We start from the raw sequence: 21,601 nt of genomic DNA, 5'->3' as shown, positions 1-21,601 counted from the left end.
ATATTAATCTAAAAAAATTCTAGATAAAACTTACTCCTTGACACAACATCTAATCCATTTGAAGTGTTTGTGCTTAATATGTTCATTTCAAGTTCAGGTTCAGTTTAATTTGATTGTTTTTTGCTTCATACGCACTACTAAAGTTATAACTCACCGATAAACATTTTATTATCTAACAAGGTGACGAGTACACAGAATTAAACCCTATATATTCAGGTTCCCTTCAGGGCAGTGTCCTTCGCCCATATCCCTCCCTCCATGTCCCTCCATATTGCATGCAGCGGATGTACTGACCTCAAATACCACTGCTGTGGCAACATATACTTTCGACATGGCGATTTTATCATCTCACAAGGATCCGATATCAGTCACAAAGAACATGCAACTTTAATTAGGCAAATGCAAGAAAATCTGCTCACGTGACATTCTCTCTGCAAAAAAGGACTTCCATTAAATCTTAATAATTATGAAGTCCCACAAACAGATAAAGATAAATATATGGGAACGAATCTGGGGATGCAGAAGCGTAAACAACTTGGGCTTGAAACTATACCAAAAGTATTGACTTAGGACGTAAATCCAAATTATCCTTGGATATTCAGGTATTGCTATATAAGTTAATACTTAGGCCTAATACTAACATAGCTATCCATCTTATGCCAGTAACAACTTAATTCAGCACGATGTCCCCCGGAAACCATAACGAGTGTGATCCAAAGTGCTGAAAGAATATCTGTACACCCTAATGTACCCGATAAACAATTAAATGTCGGTGAAGTGCTTATGTTAAAACGTTTACTACCATTCGGTCTTATTATTAGACATATTGTTTTTATAATATAGCCTAGAATAGTGATTAAATTAAGTATAATACTAGTTTATAATTTTGAATATGAGATTACAGATTGAAGTGATCTTCTACATATCACATGTCATTGTGTAACATAAATTTCATCAAATACTTGTTGCGTATTGAGCATATTGTGGAATGGGAATAATAATGATACAAATTATTTCGAGACTTTTTTGTGTGGTTTTCTTGTTAATTTTCTTCAATACCGTAATACCTTTTATATTTCCTCTAATGTGTTTTCGATGTCATTACAAACACATTATTAAAATAAATAATACAAATATCCCTTAATAAGGTAGGAGACAACTACGGTTGATGGTTGAGTCTGACTAAATAAATTACGGAACTTCGGAGCTTGAGGCCTCCTGAATTCGTAATCGTTGGGCCTTCGCGTCGGAAGAGATTTAAAGTTGGCTCCCTTGCCCAATTTCGGACCAATAAATTTCGGTAATTAATTTCGGGTTACGGCCCATTTGCAGAAAATGGTCAGCAAGAGTGGAACAGGATGTATTAAATTTCAATGTTAATGAACACATAAATAAACTTTAACAATTTGAGATACATCAGCCTTAAGTTCTTGTCACTAAAACTTTGATATTAAAAGGAGAATCCTCAATATGTTAACGGTAAATAATATTTCAAAATTGTATTAAGATCAAAACTTGCAGTAATTATGAAGAATAATGGTTTTATTAGTGAATTAATTTTAGAGAATATTACAAAAAAAGTCTGGCAGATAAAATCAATAGTGAATAAATTCAATGTTCAAGTTTTCTTACACCATATTATGATTTTACATCAGTGATCGTCAAAGTTATTGATTCCGTGTCTCGAAATGTTGGGTTACCTCTTTTCAGTGCACTAAAAATTGCTCTTTGCGTATGAATTTGTTGAGATTTAAAAACAAACTGAAAATATTTATCATAAAAAATCTACCTGATGCTAATATTTCCTTAATCAATTTTTGAACCATTATCAATTATTTTATTTAAGATCTGACACATTATTTCTTAGCCTCTTATATTGAATCTGGATTATAGTAATTGATCCAGGAGTTATTCATACGATTTAATTGATATAGTTTTAATTATTTTCACAACTAATTACTAATACGTTTTTATTTAGTTGCGAACTGTAATTTCTTCAACTTTCTCTTATCCAAAACATAGACTGGTAGTGACGCCCTGCTATTATTCATCATCGTTAGAGTTGCCTTGTTAATGTTCCTTAGAGTGAGAAATACTACTTTTCTATAGTTTAATCGTCTTCAAGAGATACAGTGCTCAATCAATGAATAATTACTAATAACTAGTTAAAATTGGCTGGAACTCATTTCTAACATTTTCAAACATATAAGAATCTCTTTATAACCAGTATAATGACTTTGAATAAGAAAACTTATATTAGTAAAAACTTTATTATTACAATATTGGTCAAACCTAGGTCTATCTTGATGATCCGCCTTATTTTTCCAACCTGGCACTACCTGACTTTTGTTTGTAGAAAAGATAAAAGGTGTAGTCATGGTAACAATCATTTTCATTACTTTAACAATTTGAAGAATTTTGAATAATCTACGTACAAAATTCCTTTTGCATCTCAAAAACCTAACATCAACTTGGCCGTATTTTATTCAGGTGCATTATAGTGGACAAAAATCTTATTTCTGTTGTTGAGACGTTATTATTATTGTTAATAATAAACTATTGTTAACAAATGCGGTCCCTACAAATTGTTGTAGGTTTGAAATGTTTCTTGAACTTTTCAACATACTGCACAATTTAGTACTTATGTTAATAATTTAATATATACAGCTTAAATATATATCTAATTATAAACTTTAACACAAAATTTATGTTCAACACCAAGTTAAACATTGTCAAATCAAATTTTACTTTCGGCTTTACCCGAATAAATTTATGGAAGATGGACATAGGCTGTAGGTCTCTTGAATCTATAATCGTTGGCTTGTGCCGTTAGAAGAGATTTAAAGTTGACCCAGGACGGTCCACTGGCTTAATTTAAGGTCGATAAATTTCGGTAATTAATTTTGGGTTACGGTCCAATTAGGGAAGATGGTCAGTAAAGACAAGCTAATATATATATTATATTTCCGTGCTGGTCTCAACATTAACGAGTTTAATTGAGTTTATCCCCAATTTATTTTGACCCCATTTAAAAGTAAACGTAAAACGTATCGTATTAATCGTTAAATACTCTTTTTTTACAACTGTCTGAATTTTATAGCTCAACAGGTATAGTATATTATATTAAATATAACATTTATTACTTATAATAATATATTTAAAGTGAAGTATAAATATATTTTAGTTACATCTGTAAACTGTAAATTAATTCCAATTAATTATATGTAACGTAGTTGCTGTTTTCTAGCACTGTATTGATGCTTCCCCTTCCACATATTATTTAACTATCATCCTATTTGCCTAAATAAACCGCGTTGGCCTTTTACATATTTCACAAGTTGAAATAACTCTCTAGTGAGTATATGTTTGAGCAGATTAAACATTCTTATTTAAAGAATATTTTAGAAATCGAATTAGCCGGCTTGGTGACGCAGTGGTAAAGGCGATAGGATAGTCCTCCTACTCTTGCGATAGCCGCGGGTTCGTTCCTGCTGTGGCATGGTCGTAAATTTATGTTTGTTATTGTTTACAATTTGTGACTGTTCTAGACGAGAGTGTAAAATCCGATAAGGAAAATGATCCCAGTGACGCCAGTAACTAGGTCACTCGCCATTTGGTAGGGTCAATGCTGAGGGCCGTAGTTCAGAGACCAACTTAAACTGTAGGTCTAGTCCAGATAGACCCAAAGTTTGCAAAAGGAGACTTTAAAATATGTAAAAAGAAGAAATCGAGTTGGATATTTAATGTATATTTATTTATTTAAGCAGTGACAAATAAGATAAAACACTTATTCAATGAGATTCGAAGAAAAAAGTGTTGTAAATATTTATAGTAATTAATCGTATTAGCGATATGACATATATAGGTCGTAAAATAAGGGAAAAATTAAGATTTATAATATAATCCTACATATATGTATTTTACCATATTTTTTGTAAAGCTCTGAGATTACTAAAATATGATTACTAATTTCAAGATACCAGATATCAAAGGTGTATAAATGGTGTATCAGTGCTTATAATAATTTTACTCTTCATATCGTATAAGAAGTTTGTATCATCATACACATTGGATGATGTTTCGTGTAATTTTATCAAATGAAAAATATCTCAATTAAATGAATTCTTCGTATTCCTGTATCTCTATAGATTTGCTTTAACTTCTTCAAAAACCACTAGCAGATTACAAATGGTCTGACGGCTGAAATTTTAAAATTACACATTACTAGAAACAGTTATATAGAATCGTTTCGTTTATTCAGTCAAATGTTATTGAGGTTTTAATGAGAAATGGAAAATTCCAGACGGTTATCTTCACCATATTTTGCTTTTTTAGCCTAGAATGTAAAATGTATTTTATTGGACATAGCGCGTAGGGGCGTTAAAGTCTGTCATCAGGGACTCTGGTAAAACTCCATAAAATGTACTAAAGCAATACATAAACTGTTGAACTTATAACATATCAGCCAGGATATTTATAGTTAAGCATGGAGAAGCTTACTCAGCAATGAAAAAAGAAGCATATTCTCGACAAGGTAGCGTTTTGAGTTTTGTTCCTACACGTGACATACCATAAATATAAATTGTTACTATTGTTGTATTTGTTAATGACAATGTGATACTTTCCACTGAAGACAATAGAAAAGAAGCAACAAAAAAAAACTGCAACACGCAAATAATAATATAATTAAATGAACTGAAACATGGATAATTAGAATCGACAAGAATAGACTAGTGCATATTAAATTCACTCACAACCAAATTGTTCGCATACCAATAAATATAACTATTACTATTAGGGAACTCAAGACTTTGGAGTGAATCAAACGAAAAAAATTGTATATATATTACAAATATTTCAGAATAAAATGTTTTGAACTATTGAGAATGAACCCAGATACTATGGGAACAATTAAAAATTTGGAGATTCACAACAAGATTTGAGGAAAGACTCCACTCTAATGTTAACTTCGAAGTGCTGCAACTTTTGGATAGTATTTAACTAGGGTACAGATCCAAGAGGGCCACACCCTGTGGTCTTGTGTAATTATGTAGTGAGCTGCACTAAATAGCAAAAATAGAGAAAAGTGCTACTAATATTTATTAGGTGGTTTTAAAACAAATTTGCAAAAATCAGTTGTTTCAGATTTTCACCTAAAAATCTCAGAAGTTCCTCAGCGACATAGCAAAAACAAAAACAGAAACATAGCAAAAGATAAAAACAGAATATATACGAGACAGCAGCAACACGAAACAACCAAAATTACTTTTTATTCTCAAGTCATTATTAAACCACTCGGAGTCTTTTAACAACCTATTGACATTCATTTTGTTGAGGGACTTCAAAAAAGGAGCCCGTGCAAAGCCCAAACAATACAAAAATGATAATATAACTTTGTATCGTATACGCCGCATATGTGCCAAAATTGAATTATGATCGAAATAACTCTAATTTGTTGCTTGTACCGATTTCAAAGTGATCAATTGGTAGTAGTTAAAATAAAATTGTAAATAGATAAATAGGTTTAGGTAGGTATTAAGCTAAATTGTGTGTATATATTGGAATATAAAATAGGTGTTGTAGATAGATAAAATACGGTTTTTGTTCATTTTATTACAACAATATTATATACATATTTTATTCTGACATGTTTTTTTGTGTTATAAAACCATGTTTGATTATTTTTTACATTTTAGTGAGTTCCTTATTTATTTTTAAAATCGGTTCAATTTTCTAAAATTTTGTCTGTATTGGTATTAGTGAAATATTTGACAAACAAATACCTTGTGTAAACGCATATCTCATTTTTTATACACCTGTATTTAATACTCGTTATACATTCAGGGAAATTTAATATTTGTCTTAATAAGATATTAAAGAAATTGAAGTTAATTATATTTAAATTAATTATTCTTTAAAACATAATTGATTATATACTGCCAACATTAACACTTAAATTATAAATTAGGCAATTTATTTTACTCTGATCCATAGTTCTATAATTCTAAGTGGTAGTAGATTACATAATGTAAGCTTGGCTCATTTGACAACAACCTAACTTTCGTAGCTTATCGATTTTCTATAAGCATGTCATCATATTTTCTTTTCTGCTATTCGAATTTAGGACCGAGTAGACAGACTTAATTGATAAATAACTACTTAAATAAAACAAACTGTCGAGAATAGTTTTAATAGTAAGAACCGTTAATGTGGAATCCAAGGCAAACGAATGTAATTAAAGTGTATAACGGCGAGAAAATCCATACTAAATCATTATAGAATAGCAGTACGAATATGGAACTACAAGGAAAATAGACAAAATAATACACATGCAAAATAGTAGATTTTGTTGCATATTTCCAACACTGATTCCTTGTAAAGAATGCGACATTATATTATTCAGTTCACATATAATGTCTTGTAGGTTATATTTCAGTGTATTATACGCTTTGTTAGGGTTATGCGACGCTCAAATATGTGATCTTTCAGGTTTCGAAACAGGGTAAATAGTTGGTGCTCGGTCATCGAAAGCGTCTCTGACGAAAACAGCAAAATTATTTAACGGTTCACAAGCGGTTCACGGGCTGATATGATGACTGCGTAATTCCAGAATACACAAATCATGGTAAAAAATCATCAATGAAGACAAATACAAATTATTGGCAAAATCCCAAAGTTAATCAACAAACCACATAAACTTACCGTTAAGAAATTGACAGCAAAATTCAACACTGACATGAGTAATACTGCTTTGATAAAAACAGTACGGTGGGAGATCCATACAGATAATGTTCATGGGAGGTCTAATATTCTGAAGCCCCTTATAACGCAAGCTAATGTTAAACTGCGAAAAAAGTGGTGTAACTATCTACTTAATTTGATGATTGGAAGAATATGGTAACAGGTCAACTGAAGAGTCCCGGACCTGCCACACAGATGACGCTACTAGAATTAAATCCATATGTTTTTTAGTTAGCCCTAATCCTCAAAAAATGCGTGAATAAATTTTACAGCTGTCGGATCATTGGTTTGTGAATTATAGCATTTTGAGTTAGTCAACGTTGGTTTTTGTGAAAAAATTGACGAAAAGGAATTTCGCGTGTTGATAAAATATTGCTTTTTGAAGGAAAATACAGTTGAAGTAAGCTCTTGGCTTGATGCCGAGCTTGTGGATACTGCCACAACTGATCAAGGGCTGGTATGCTAAGTTTAGACGTGGTGAAATGAGCACCGAAGACGGTGAATGCAGTGGACGCCCAAAAGAGGTTGTTACCGATGAAAACATTTTAAAAACCAGCAAAATGATTTTAAATTACCGTAAATTGAAACTTAATGAACGCAGACACTCCAGAGATATCAACTGTACATGTACATCATATCATTCATGAATATTTGTCTATGAGAAAGCTCTGTGAAAAGTGGGTGCCGCGCGAGCTCACTTTTGACCAAAAACAACGACGAGTTGATGATTCGGTGCAGTGTTTGAAGATGATCAAGCGTAATAAACCCGAGTTTTTGCGTCGATATGTGACAATTGATGAAATATGGCTCCATCATTTCACTCCGAAGTACAATCGATAATCATCCGAGCGGACCGCATACGATGAACCCGCGCCAAAGCGTGGGAAAACGCAACAGTCGGCTGGCAAGGCTATGGCGCTGCTATATTTTTATTTTGGGCAGCGCATCGAATAATTTTCATTGACTAACTTGAAAAAAGGAAGTACCATCAACAGCGATTTAGCAGTAGATTACATAGCGTTATAGGACCATTTGAAGGACGAAATCGCCGAAAAATATCCGCAATTGAAGAAAAAGAATGTGCTGCTTCAGCAATATAATGCACCGTATCACAAGTCAGTGAAAACGATGGCAAAAATCCATGAATTGGGCTTCGAATTGATTGATCATTCATCGTATTCTCCAGATCTGACCTCCAGCGACTATTTCCTGTTCTCAGATAATAGAATGCTCGCTGGGAAGAAATTTTCGTCGAATGAAGAGGTGATCGCCGAAACTGAGGCCTATTTTGAAGCAAAGGACAAATCGTACCACAAAAATGGTATCGGAAAGTCGGAGGGTTGCTGTAATCAGTGAAGTCACTCTTGAAGGGAATTATGTTGAATAAAAAAAAAACTAATTTTTGTCAAAAAAATGTGTTTTACTATGGTAGCCCGGCGACTTTTCGATTGACCTGTTATGGTTCACAAAATTATCATTTCTGCTATTTGTTACAACGGTTTATGTATAGAGAACCCCAACAAAAGCCTACGAGCTGATCTGCATAGGGGAGAGGGGTTCCGTCATGATTAGGACAGCAATGTGGTATTCCGTAGGTCCTCTTATTGACTGAATTAATCACTGGCTGTTACTGCGAATATATATCTCAACCTCCTGAATGATTAAGTTCTTAATATGACTAGTATATTACTACTATAGACGGTCGTCTTCCAAGATGACAATGTGCCCATAAACACAGCCAATGAGGGTCAGTCTTACCTTCAGGAGTATCAGAATACCAGCAGAATCGCCAAAGCTTAACATAATTGAACCATTATTAGCCGCAAAGCAGAAAGTGAGCAGTAGATTTTCATTTACAATGTCATTCAAGCTATTGGCTATATCTTTTGGTACAATTTATGTTCGACTGTAAATATTTTTTTTATGTACGTTTACCTATTTCTCCATCAACCAAGAATCTATTTTCAAAATGCTGGTTTAAGTCGATATCTGACTTAAAAGTAATGAGAAAACACGAAACAACCAAAATTATTTTTTGTTCTCAAGGCACTATTAAACCATTCGGAGTCTTTTAATAACCTGTTGACTTTAATTTTGTTAAACGACTTCAAAAAGTAGCCTTGCCGAAAACAAACAATTTAAAAATAATAATATAATTTTGTGTCATATTCGTCGTATATGTGTCAAAACTGAATTACGATCAAAACAACTTTAATTTGTTGCTCGTACCGATTTCAAAGTGATCAATTGGTAGTCAAAATAATTTGTACTTAGTTAAATAGGTTTAGATAGGTATTAAGCTAAATTGTGTGTATAAAACAGAATATAAAATACATGTAGTGGATAGGTTAAAAAAGGTTTTTGTTTATTTTTATTTAGATATTGTAACGATTATTATATACTTATTTTGTTCTAAAATGTTTTTCTGACCCGACGAACATTCCTACAATTGGTAACCTCAACGTGATCAACGTGCAACAGGTAAACCAGCTCAACATAAGTTACTCCACAGGTGCTTGATACGGGCATGGAAGGATAGCATGAGGAATGCAACCCATCAACATCGCATGGTCGACGTTATCCCACGAGACTAGCTTGGTGGAAGAAAACCACAGAAGCCTATCATATATAATATCAACATATAAACACCCTTGCCTCACTAAACGCAGCACGTAAGGCACCGCACTTACAGATATCCTCAAATAAATCGGAACGCTCCAAGATGAACGACGTCCTGCTACAACTTCGATGGCAGCTGATCCCGTAAAACTCCTCGCTCAAGTTGGGCTCCTCATTTCATAAGTAGTCCCTGGGCGATTCATTGCGTAATTGCGGGTGTACTTCGTAACCTGCACCACTTAGAGTTACGTTCCACTGCAGCTCCACTAGGAGGGAAGTGGTGTAGCGACTGCTACGACCATTTAGGCCACCACGCATTCACCTACACCAAGTTCAAAGGTTGGCAACGCCGGTGGATTGGTACCATACGGTTCCCGGCTATAAAAAACCACCACAACGTCTTCTCTACCCGCTTGTAACAGTAATATCCTGTCAATTATTCTTGTCGACCACGCGTATCAATTATAATCGAAATAAACAAGTATTTCTTCAGCCAGTATTTTAGTTCTCGTGCAAATTCCTTCCAAAAATAGTAGTGAGTGTTCGGACAAACAATCACATCGACAGTCACACATTCCGATAAAACGATTCCGTTAAAAATCTAAGTTTGATTATTTTTTACCTGTTAGTGAGTTCCTACGTCGGTTCAATTTTTTTGTTAAAAATATTTTATGAAAGCAAATCGTGTCTCAGTGCATTATTAATAAATAAGTATTTCGTAGACGTCAGGGGTTGATATTATTGTGTTCATCACCAGTGCTTAGATGGAAAAACGAATATATACCGCCATATTTACAAGACATTGATTCTTCCGTTTACCACTTGCTCGAAACGATTTATTATCAAAAAGATACTCGAATAAACATGAATGAACTTCAAAGTTACAATTATCTAAACTTAACTCACTAAAAAATGTATACCCCATATTAAGGTTATTACTATTAACATTAGTATTACCTCTATATTATATTAATAGGTCGTTTTGCTAATATTATATAGGAACACTACACTTTTATTTTTATTGTCGTGTAAACGTAAATTCAATTAGACGGATAAAACCTGAAAATTAGACTTTAATAAGGCCAGCACCAGTTCCAAAATTACGGTTTGACGGCGAGGCGCTCCGGCAAGAACCATGAAGCATAATTAAATTTACGATCTAAGTTGATAAGTTTATTCTTGTTGGCGGTTCCCTAATACAAACCTTTCCGTTTAATATATCGGCTAAATTTTGGCAGATAACGAGCGAGAAACGGCAAATTCTGTGTTAATGACGGAATAAATACAGCGGTGCACACCATCTTGACATCGTTATTAGAAATTCATTCGAATGAACAACATCCTCCTTCCAATATAAGAGCTTATCTATACATATATATTTTGAAATGCAGAAATTATCGGACAAATCTTAAATATAATATATAATCTTATATATAATATAAACTTTGCTTATATATAATATTATATAATCTTATAGAGTAAATTCGGTTTTGTTTTCCTATTAAAAGTGTCACTGTCGCCTATAGTTCTACTCTCACAAAAGATCGATATTTTTATTGGTTCTTAATAGTTTAATAAAATAGAATAGTATATAATAGAAAAAATTTTTAAAACATTTTAAGGCATTAAAATATAGTGGTGAATCATATATTATATTGGGTCAACGGAAAAGGGGGGTAGCAGCACCAAATCCGCTCTTTAAACCAACTTCGTTAGCGCAGTGGTAAAGGCGACAGGACGGTCTTGCTGCTGTGGTGATAGCCCAAAGTTCAAATCCTGCTGGGACATGGATGTACTTTATAGCGTGTGATTGTTACTGTAAATGTCTTTATCGGTAACCGAAGAAAATCAGACAAGAAATACGCCAGCAACCAAACTGGTTAATCGGATGGTCTCTAAGTTGATCAATGGCAAGTCGGTAGGCCATTGCCAATAGCCAGCCACTAGTGCCAGCCACAACAAATCTAGTCAAATTGTTCAAAATAGTGCGAAGAAACAATATTTTAGTTATATTTAATGTTTTTTTATCAAATGTTTAATTCGTTCTGAATATTTCTCGCATCTGTACATGTGTAGAAGACAATTTTAAGATGATTTATTATGTCGAAAACGAAGATTTATCTCGGAAGATTGAACGCATGCACGGCGAAAAGAACATGCATTCTTTCACTTTTATCAAGCAGACTCTTGAAATAATTGTACCCAGACAGAAGAGAACCAGACAAAGCACATGTAGATATTAGCTTGATGAAAAATCTCTGATTGTCAAGGAACCCCTCATAATGCATGAGCACTAATATTCTATTTAAGTACAAATATTAACCTAATGTGTATCTTTAAGTTAAGGTTTAAATTGTAATAATTTTATTGGTACTAATGTCATCTCCTCTAGTATACTAAAAATAATACGACAGATTTTTTTTAAAAAATATTTAATTTTAAAATATTTTTTTTGATGATCCCAGTCATGCCAGTGAACAGGCTGAGTAAGATCGGATCTCTTTTGGGATGATTGACATTCTGATGATGACAACATTGAACAGCATATTACCACGTCATCATTTTTACACACTTTCTTTACATCTTATTAAAATCTTCGGTTGAGTCAAATATCAATATTTCTTGTTCAATTTTCTTACTCACAAAAAAAACATAGAGTGTTAACATAAATAGTTTCATAGATTTTGACCCGGCTGAAATTTCTCCAAATTCTTGTTCGGTGGTTTGACCACATTCACAACTAAATACTTTATCCGTCATTGCTTGCTGCTCTATAAAACTGATATCTGAATGGTGCAAGAACAAATGATAAAATAATATTTAACTCTCTATGTAAAATAAGTGAATAAAATCAATACAAACAATATATCCCATTGATCACCATTGAAAAACTAATCATCGCAGGTATTACAACAGTATGTGTAAAATAACGCTATGAGAATAGAATGAGTTAAATTTTCCAGCTTAGAATACCAATTGTCAAGGTTTTGATACGAAACTAGTTATACCCATTACACAAGCCGGGATAGCCTGTAATTTGATCATTTTTTAATCCGTTGTGCTGAAGTGTAGATATACGATGTATTAATAAATATTAGTTTGTTTCTTCCTTCTTGCGTAATTAATCCACAAAGGTCAATTTGTTTTAAACATATATAGACAACAAATGAAATTAAATTATAATATAACAAAAGTTAATTTAATTAGAGTGAAAGTATAGCGTTAAGTAAAATCTAAGGATTAGGATAGTGACTGACTCAATTTACGAGTTTAGAAGTAATGTCAGTATTGAGCATTTACCGCTCTGCGATTTTTCAATGGCAACGCAATTTTCGATTATGTTAATTAGCACAATCAGAGAGTAGTTAAGACACTGAAGGCCGCCCAGTCGGTAATTAGTAAACTTCGGCAATTTTTGCCCTATTTTTCTACATTTCCTTTTATAAGCAACGGAGAGGTAATGTTACCATTTTATTTACTTTTCTTCTAAATAACGATTAATAAAAAGAACCAATTTTTTTAAACATATAATTAGCTTCGCTTATATCTATGTAATCAACGATATATATAGTCTATTTAAAGTTACTTTGAATATATTTGAGTTCAACTCTGAATTTTAGTTCAGCTGGGCTTTGATAGAGAAAAAATTCTAATCTAAAAAGAATAATTCAACAAAAGTGTTATCAAATATAATTTATATTCACATTATACTGCATCTAAAAAATACAGTTAATTATAAAGCCACAATAGTTTATAGGTTAGTTTTACTGACGACCGCACGACTTTGAACGGCGGCTCATTCGTTTACGTGTTCGAGTGTTCGAATTAATCAGACATCATTGTATCTCTTTAACAACTCAAATCGCTAGACCAAAATCTGCAATACAGGAGCAATACCATTAAAATGTTAAAGCGCATTTTAAACTTAATATAGTTTCGATTTTTAATAAAATGTCTAATATGTGTTAGAGCTTCTAATCCAAATGTTTTGGTGTTTTAGTACATGGCACCTGAGTGTTATTAATGTGCTCTCTGGTTTGTTTTATTCGTGTAGTTGATGTGGAATTAATTTCAGCCTCTTCATGATGTTTACATTCACCAATTGTGACAATGTTGACAGCAAATATAGCTGTTACATTATGTTGTAATTGAGGGACTCACTTATGCATATTACGTAAGCTATGGACTGCCCTGAAGCCCTATTGCTATTATTTCTTTTAATTCCGTATAATGAAGTATTTGTACAATATCTTCTTTAATTTAAAATTAAGTTAATCAATAAAGTAATATCAGTACTTGAATCAATAAGTACTTAATATCAATGAAATATGGTGATTATGTATATGCAAAACAGAATACTGTTTATTATTATTATTAAGTTTCCTTCTTACAACCCGACTATCTGGACATGATTTACTGTTTAACATACACTCCGAACCACTCTCTTCGCCGTTAGGCCGACCGACAGGCCAATGATTAACTTACAGAGCATCTCAGAATATTCACCCAGTCTGGCTACTGACATGATTGGAATAGTTATTTCTTGTCATATTTTACATTATTGCTTGATTGACATTTAACAGTACAACCACAAATATCGATAACCGTTCCATCACCTTAATTACTGTCGCTGCAAATCCGACCCCTTCGTGACTAAACTAAAGAGTTTAATAGACTTGAATAATTACATAGACTTAACAACATTTTTGAAGCATATAAGTATTAAGGATATTCACATGGTCAGTAAATTTATTTACTAATCAAACTTTTCACTATTATTAATATTTTATTAAGCTCCTTGAGGTGAAAATCAACCGCAAAAGCCTTTATGACATGCAAAATTGACGATTGAGCTTCGCCACCTCTAACTTTTTACGATTTCGCCAAAGAAAAATAAATTACACGAGGGAAAAAGGACGACCTCACCACTCTATCCCTGCCTTCCATATTTCTTGTTTTATCTCTTCTAAACCTTTTTCATTAATTCTTTCTTGTGCACTTCTTGCTGAATTATTCATGACGTTCATGTGTGGAAGGCGGCATATGGGAAAAGCAATCAAAATACATTTTCGTATAAACAAAAAAAATGAGAGGCAGAAGAAAAATTTGTCTCGGGGAAATCTTGAAATTTATACGAAAAGGAAAATGGGAAAATAGAGGCCTGGAGGGTCGATTTCTTGCCACCCTCTCACCCGGATTTATATCGTAATAGAGTGTAGAGCTCTGAAATGAGTATGTAACATACTTGTGGATGTTATGACATTTATTTATTATTATTATTACTACTGAACTCACAAAGCTGTAGAAGAGATATTTTAAGGTGTCTACGGCTAACACTTTTATTTTGCTTTAAATCCATTAATGTATTAATTATATTTTAGTATAAACAAAACTCTTGACTTAACGCAAAACTTCGGATAAAACCTAAAACTTAGACACCTCACTCTTAACATTTCTTAGTCTGACAAGAATAATTAGTTTATCTATGTTGAACAATCATAGCCGCATCAGCTATGCAGAATGTAAATGGCCGGAGTCCCATGTAGATAGCCTACAGTTATATGGGCGTATACGGTGTGGGGGTTACTCAGATCATCCTGATAACCACTAAAATTATCTCCTAAATTTGATGAATTATTTTTCTTTTCATTCTATAATGCCTCCCGCTCATCATCATCTTGTATCATCATATACAACTAATATTCTTCTATTTTCACTGACTTTACCTTCCAATTTAGAATTAGGAAATTCAAAGAATTAACTATTTCTCTAAAGCCCGTTTGTTTTTACTGAATAGGTGTTTATGTATAAATGCATTGGATATATTTTAATATGAATGAATATATGTAAGTAACTATATTAATTATCAGATATACAATTATTCACTCACTGTTCATATATACATACATTGTAAAAATGTATATACATTTTCTGCGTTTTCTGTCTTAAAATAATATACAACCTTTTTTGATAATTTGATTTTCATAATAATATAATACTTTAAAACACCATTGTAAATGTTTTAAATAATTCCAACAGTTAGACGTAGCATACATAAAAATCACTTGTCATATGTATCCAACTATTTTATTTTAATTCATTTATTACTAAAACTAATTTACTACTATATTCTTTGTACCTTTTTATTGGGGTTATAAAGTATTTAGGGAATTTTAAGGCTCAGTGAGTAGAGGTAGGACAATATGAAACAATTATCTGGTTGTATTATATTGCCATTATTTATTTATATAATATAAAAATTTAACTATAATACATAATACAATTAGACAAGAGGGAACGCCATTGTTTCTTCCTAACAATTATAAAACATGGACAACACAGAATAATGGTAATATAAATATATATAATGGTATATTAAATTAAATAACATTTGATGAGTTTATTTGTACTTCACACTGTAGTATTAAAAATATTGTTCCTATTAAGGTAGCAATGTTAATTATTATAAAATAATAAGTTCCTAGTACGTGCGTTTCATTAATTTTTTCATTAGAGACACAGATTTAGCCATTAGCGGTGCTTTTTTGCGTTTTGAATTTGGTTTACTGCTTGTACCGGCAACTGTACATGGTGATTTAGTACTTGTGCGGACATGATTTTTTGGTACAGAATATGTTTCGCTAGGTAGCCCCTCTGAATATTCCTCGTTAGTTTTATTATCGCTAATTGGTGATCCAAAGCTAGTAGTTTCTTCATATTCCTTTTTACTTTTTTCACTCTTATTGCCTCTTTCGGCTGGTGTAACTTCTCTTTTCCTTTTCCTTTGACTATTGTTAACGTTGGATAAAATCTGGGTAGATTTGGATACGCTACTCTCTGAACTATTACCATCTTCTATGTATTCACGACGCTTTTTGTTGATGGATATGCATTTATTGGAATCACTTGAGTTGGAACTATATTCTTCATATGTATTTTCTTTTCCTCCTCCGCTCCCTTCATAAATTATCTTCAGGTTATCCTGAGAGCCACTAATACTATTTGGTGAAATTGCTGATTTATTTTTCTGTTCATTCTCTAATGCCTCTCGTTCATCTTCAGCTTGCACCATCGATTTCCATGCAGCAACTAATTCTCTTGATCTTACGCCTACTTGTCCTTCATCGGCTTTTAGAGAATTTATCGTTATGCCAACGCCCGTTTTCTCCAAATGGCAAATGCGGACGGGCATTTCGGATAGTTTTTTAATAGCGTGGAGTATCTAAAGTTAAAAAAGAAAAGATTAATAGTTATAAACAAAATCAAAATTAAGAAAATATTTTGAACTTCAAATTAATTCCAGAAATCTACAAAGCAATATTTAATTATTTTTGTTTAATAGGTGTCTGTATGTTTGAATCGAATAAATTATATTATGATATGAATGTATATGTATAACTATGTAACTAAATTAAGTTTCAGAAATACAGTACGTATTCACAGTTCATATATGCATACACTGTAGAAGTAAACATACCTTTTCTGCTGTTCCTGTCTTCGAATGTTTTATAACTTTTTTCTTATAGTGATTGATTTTATCTACCAGTATGTCACTTGTAAACTCCATTTTTAATGATTTAAATAATCCCAACAGTTAGATGCTGCGCACTTGAAAATCACCTGTTATATGCATCCGATGAATAATGTTCCTACACTTTTAAATACAACCAAGGTACTAAACTACCTAAGCTTAATTCGTTTATTACTAAAACTATTTTGCTACTATATCCTTTGTACCTTTTTAATGGGGTTATAAAGTATGTAGGGAATTGTATGGTTCGGCTAATACAGGTAGGACGAAATGAAACAGTTACGATTATATTATGTTTCCAATATTTATTTAAGTAATTTAAAAATAAGAATATAATACACAACACAAATAGATAAAAGGCAGCGCCGCTGTTTTTTCTGACAGTTAAAAAATCGACAAAACAGAATAATGGTGATATATTTAATTAATTAAATTCAATAACAGACTTATTTGATGTATTTAATTGTAATTTTCTCTGCAGTATTAACACTTTTGGTCCCTTCTCTAACTATTATTTAACGAATAAAATTCTTGTTTATTTTCTTTCTAGCATATCTATTTCTCTAAAGTCCGTTTGCTCCAAGTGGTATATTCAGACATGCTTTTTGGGAGGTTTTTTATAGCGTGCATTATCCAGAATTATAAAGTAAAAGGTAAATAATTACTTGCAAAAACAAAATTAGGTATATAACTTGATTTTCGAATTTACTTAGGGAAATTTATAATGCACTGTCTAATTATTTTTGTTGAATAGGTGTTTATGTATAAGTGCATCGGATATATTTTATATGAACGTGTATGTGTAAGTAACTAAATTAACTATCAGAAATACAATTATTCGCTTACCGTTCATATATACATACATTGTAAAAATATATATAACTTATCTCCTTTTTTGTCTTAAAATGATTTGCAACTTTATTCTAATAATGACTAATTTTTCATAACAATATATTACTGGAAAACTCCATTGTTAATATTTTAAATAATTCCAACAGTTAGACGTAGCATACTTAAAAATTATAAAGTATTTAGGGAATTTTAAGGCTCAGTGAGGTGAGGTAGGAGAAAATGAAACAATTATCTGGTTGTATTATATTGCCATTATTTATTTATGTAATATAAAAAATTAACTATAATACATAATATAATTAGATAAGAGGGAACGGCATTATTTCCTCCTAACAATTATAAAACATGGACAACACAGAATAATGGTAATATAAATATATATAATGGTATATTAAAGTAAATAACATACTCCTTTGATGAGTTTATTTGTACTTCACACTGTAGTATTAAAAATATTGTTCCTATTAAGGTAGCAATGTTAATTATTATAAAATAATAAGTTCCTAGTACGTGCGTTTCATTAATTTTTTCATTAGAGACACAGATTTAGCCATTAGCGGTGCTTTTTTGCGTTTTGAATTTGGTTTATTGCTTGTACCGGCAACTGTACATGGTGATTTAGTACTTGTGCGGACATGATTTTTTGGTACAGAATATTTTGCGCTAGGTAGCCCCTCTGAATATTCCTCGTTAGTTTTATTATCGCTAATTGGTGATCCAAAGCTAGTAGTTTCTTCATATTCCTTTTTACTTTTTTCACTCTTATTGCCTCTTTCGGCTGGTGTAACTTCTCTTTTCCTTTTCCTTTGACTATTGTTAACGTTGGATAAAATCTGGGTAGATTTGGATACGCTACTCTCTGAACTATTACCATCTTCTATGTATTCACGACGCTTTTTGTTGATGGATATGCATTTATTGGAATCACTTGAGTTGGAACTATATTCTTCATATGTATTTTCATTTCCTCCTCCGCTTCCTTCATAAATTATCTTCAGGTTACCCTGAGAACCACTAATACTATTTGGTGAAATTGCTGATTTATTTTTCTGTTCATTCTCTAATGCCTCTCGTTCATCTTCAGCTTGCACCATCGATTTCCATGCAGCAACTAATTCTCTTGATCTTACGCCTACTTGTCCTTCATCGGCTTTTAGAGAATTTATCGTTATGCCAACGCCCGTTTTCTCCAAATGGCAAATGCGGACGGGCATTTCGGATAGTTTTTTAATAGCGTGGAGTATCTAAAGTTAAAAAAGAAAAGATTAATAGTTATATACAAAATCAAAATTAAGAAAATATTTTGAACTTCAAATTAATTCCAGAAATCTACAAAGCAATATTTAATTATTTTTGTTTAATAGGTGTCTGTATGTTCCAATCGAATAAATTATATTATGATATGAATGTATATGTATAACTATGTAACTAAATTAAGTTTCAGAAATACAGTACGTATTCACAGTTCATATATGCATACACTGTAGAAGTAAACATACCTTTTCTGCTGTTCCTGTCTTCGAATGTTTTATAACTTTTTTCTTATAGTGATTGATTTTATCTACCAGTATGTCACTTGTAAACTCCATTTTTAATGATTTAAATAATCCCAACAGTTAGATGCTGCGCACTTGAAAATCACCTGTTATATGCATCCGATGAATAATGTTCCTACACTTTTAAATACAACCAAGGTACTAAACTACCTAAGCTTAATTCGTTTATTACTAAAACTATTTTGCTACTATATCCTTTGTACCTTTTTAATGGGGTTATAAAGTATATAGGGAATTGTATGGTTCGGCTAATACAGGTAGGACGAAATGAAACAGTTACGATTATATTATGTTTCCAATATTTATTTATGTAATTTAAAAATAAGAATATAATACACAACACAAATAGATAAAAGGCAGCGCCGCTGTTTTTTCTGACAGTTAAAAAATCGACAAAACAGAATAATGGTGATATATTTAATTAATTAAATTCAATAACAGACATATTTGATGTATTTAATTGTAATTTTCTCTACAGTATTAACACTTTTGGTCCCTTCTCTAACTATTATTTAACGAATAAAATTCTTGTTTTTGTTCTTTCTAGCATATCTATTTCTCTAAAGTCCGTTTGCTCCGAGTGGTATATTCAGACATGCTTTTTGGGAGGTTTTTAATAGCGTGCATTATCCAGAATTATGAAGTAAAAGGTAAATAATTACTTGCAAAAACAAAATTAGGTATGTAACTTGATTTTCGAATTTACTTATATATTTTAATATGAACGTGTATGTGTCAGTAACTAAATTAATTATCAGAAATACAATTATTCGCTTACCGTTCATATATTCATACATTGTAAAAATACATATAACTTATCTCCTTTTTTGTCTTAAAATGATTTGCAACTTTATTCTAATAATGACTTATTTTTCATAACAATATATTACTGGAAAACTCCATTTTTAATATTTTAAATTACCTGTCATATGCATCCAATGAAGAATGTTCCTCTACTCTTAAAAACAACGAAAGTAGCAACTATTTTAGTTTAATACATTTATTACTAAAACTAATTTACTACTATATTCTTTGTACCTTTTTACTCGAGTTATAAAGTATTTAGGGAATTATAAGACTCAGTGAATAGAAGTAGGACAAAATGAAACACTTATATGGTTATATTATATTGCCATTATTTATTTATATAATATAAAAATTGAACTATAATACATAATACAAATAACAGTTAGACGTAGCATACTTAAAAATCACTAGTCATATGCATCCAATGAGGAATGTTCCTCCACTTTTAAAAACAACGAAAGTAGTAACTATTTTAGCTTAATTCGTTGATTACTAAAACTAGTTTACTGCTATATTTTTTGTACCCTATTAATAGGGTTATATAGTTTTTAGTGAATTATATGGCTAGGTGAATACAGGTAGGACGAAACGAAACCTTTATATGGTTATATTATATTGCCATTATTTATTTATATAATATAAAAATTGAACTATAATACATAATACAAATAACAGTTAGATGTAGCATACTTAAAAATCACCAGTCATATGCATCCAATGTGGAATGTTCCTCCACTTTTAAAAACAACGAAAGTAGTAACTATTTTAGCTTAATTCGTTGATTACTAAAACTAGTTTACTGCTATATTTTTTGTACCCTATTAATAGGGTTATATAGTTTTTAGTGAATTATATGGCTAGGTGAATACAGGTAGGACGAAACGAAACCTTTATATGGTTATATTATATTGCCATTATTTATTTATATAATATAAAAATTGAACTATAATACATAATACAAATAACAGTTAGATGTAGCATACTTAAAAATCACCAGTCATATGCATCCAATGTGGAATGTTCCTCCACTTTTAAAAACAACGAAAGTATTAACTATTTTAGCTTAATTCCTTGATTACTAAAACTAATTTACTACTATATTTTTTGTACCCTATTAATAAGGTTATAAAGTTTTTAGTGAATTATATGGCTAGGTGAATACAGGTAGGACGGAACGAAACCTTTATATGGTTATATTATATTGCCATTATTTATTTATATAATATAAAAATTGAACTATAATACATAATACAAATAACAGTTAGATGTAGCATACTTAAAAATCACCAGTCATATGCATCCAATGTGGAATGTACCTCCACTTTTAAAAACAACGAAAGTATTAACTATTTTAGCTTAATTCGTTGATTACTAAAACTAATTTACTACTATATTTTTTGTACCCTATTAATAGGGTTATAAAGTTTTTAGTGAATTATATGGCTAGGTGAATACAGGTAGGACGAAACGAAACCTTTATATGGTTATATTATAT

General features: G+C 31.5%; 1 protein-coding gene across 1 annotated transcript in view; it reads left to right on the top strand.

The window, feature by feature from the left end:
* Positions 1-21,601, top strand: part of tei (irregular chiasm C-roughest protein teiresias) — a 979,218-nt gene that overhangs the window by 509,985 nt on the left and 447,632 nt on the right. The window lies entirely within an intron of this gene.

The sequence above is a fragment of the Rhynchophorus ferrugineus genome, unplaced genomic scaffold (assembly GCF_030347505.1).
Source record: "Rhynchophorus ferrugineus isolate W39M unplaced genomic scaffold, kcgeb_rfMv2 rfM6, whole genome shotgun sequence".
Classification (NCBI taxonomy): domain Eukaryota; kingdom Metazoa; phylum Arthropoda; class Insecta; order Coleoptera; family Curculionidae; genus Rhynchophorus; species Rhynchophorus ferrugineus.
The sequence above is the reverse complement of the archived record's forward strand: the minus strand, read 5'-3'. Positions and strand labels throughout refer to the sequence as shown.